Raw genomic sequence first — 2,155 nt, forward strand, 5'->3', positions numbered from 1 at the left:
CCTCTGACTCTCCAGCCTCTCCTAACATAAACATTTTCCATAACTGGATTCCTTGTTTGAAAAACTGGAGTCCAGACCATAGAAGGCTCAGCCCATGAAGAGTGTCCTCACAGAGGGAAATTAAAAAATGCCGGCTCTTATTCGGCTGCATGTTCCCCTCTCCCCTGTCACTACACTAGATGAGCACAGTGAGCTCCACTACAGAGCTGATTTCCTCCCCTTCTGGGACTCAAGGCATATGAGCCTTAGCGATACAGGATTCACCTCCCTGAGTTTAATACTGAAGCAAGAATTCATCTTAAGACTGTAACTCAGAACATGGTAAGAAAACCCATGCACCTAACTGCCTCTATTTCCATTATTTTTCCCATGCTGGATAGTGTTATTAGCTGCCAGAAAGATCTACCTTGGTTAAGGCTGTTACCTGTGGCAAGCACGGTTCATTTAAGCTGAACAGAAAGCAGTTAAATTAAATGGTCTTTTGGTTAGCGACAGCTGAAACAAGAGAACAGAAAGGCTGGGCAGGAATGGTGGCAAAGCTGTATGTTTGATTTGCATGTGTCACTCGCCACTATAGTCAGACAATACCACTGACCCTATTAGCCAATAATAGAATTTAAACCTCTTGTAAGACTGACAGATATTATGTGACTGAGGATTCAATAATGCAGTTCAGTGTCTTCCACGCCCTAACTGCAACTAACAAACAGTTCAAACATGCGTTTCTTCTAGAAAATTAAGCAACATTCTGTCACCTTCAGCACCATTGCTGGAAAACAGTAACTCTTTATTCAGCTGTGGCCCCTGTACCCATTTTTACTTACAGATTTCTAGTTGTAAAGTGGGATTAATATCTAAGTTTTTAATACAATTTAGGGCTTATTAGCTACTACATACTAAGACATACCACCTACAGGTCAACTGCCATTCTTTGCTGCTAAATCTGTTTCAAATGCAGACAGGCCACCTGGTAGCTGCTGTGTGTCCAAGAAACTTCCATTTTACTGCCAAAGCCCCAAACCTCTGTACGCTGTGGAGCACAGACCAGAGAAGCCCGCTGCCGCAGCAAGAGCCTCTGCAGCCCCTGTGCCAGGGCCCGAGCGGTGCCCTGTGCTGCGCAGCATGCCCTGTGGCCCACGGCTGGCTGCCCAGCACCGCAGCAGTCCTGCACGGCCGGCTGCAGCACCGCGCGCCCCCGCTCCCCCCGGAGTTCCCCAAGGTTTCCTGGATGTAGCTGCCCCCACATAGGAGGCTGATCTCTAGTCTTCACTCGTGCCGGGATAATTTTTTAACTGATGTTAACTATGCGGGCTGTTCTTTCCTCTTTTAATGGCTAAATTATTGTAATTTCTGAGTGGTGGAAAGGGATATCTTGCATTTTGTTTTTTGGACACTTCCGCAGAACGAGTCATTTGTTCTCATTTCCCTCTGGTTGCCTGCACTGTCCCTCCTTTCTGCATGTACCCTGGGTTCTGTTCATGAAAACTAATGAATGATTTAAGTAGTAATAAAACTACTCCCATTTCTCAATTTCGACTTCTAACGTGCAATGACCGGTGCCCCGTTTGGTAAACCCGCCTTAGAGCGGCAGGAACACGCAGGGTAGTTTGAAGAGGAAGGCCAGAAGAACGTTTTTGTTCGTCACCCACTCCCGAGTGTTCGGGGGATTTAACACCTCTAGAATCTCGAATTTGTATTTTATCCCGGTGCAAGGAAGACGAGTGTAAAGGACACTCGCGGACAGCCGTGCGGTGCCCCGATCTTCCGCAGCAGTCCCGACGAGACTGCTTCCCAGGCCGGCTTGCGGCGGCACCCACCGTCCGCCTTCTTGCCGGGGGGCACGGCCCGAGCGCGGAAAGGAGTCGTTAAGCCCGCGGCGGCGCGGCACTGCCGCCCGCCTGCCCCGCCACCGTTTGGGGGCAACGGCAGAATTCTGGCGGGCAGACCGCGCTCGTCAAACCAAACGCGCCTACGGCGAATCCCGCGCCTCAGCACCGCGGCCGGGCCGGAGCTGACTGGAAGGAGGGGGGGGGGGGTTGCCCCGTCGCGCCCTTGAGCGGGGACGAAGCGGCGGCACAAAGCCCCCCCCGGCCGCCCCCCGGCCGGCGCTGCCGGACCGACAGCCCCACCTGGCGGCAACAGCGCGGCCGGCCCG

Source organism: Haliaeetus leucocephalus, unplaced genomic scaffold (assembly GCF_000737465.1).
Source record: "Haliaeetus leucocephalus isolate CR32 unplaced genomic scaffold, Haliaeetus_leucocephalus-4.0 Scaffold795, whole genome shotgun sequence".
Taxonomy (NCBI): Eukaryota; Metazoa; Chordata; class Aves; order Accipitriformes; family Accipitridae; genus Haliaeetus; species Haliaeetus leucocephalus.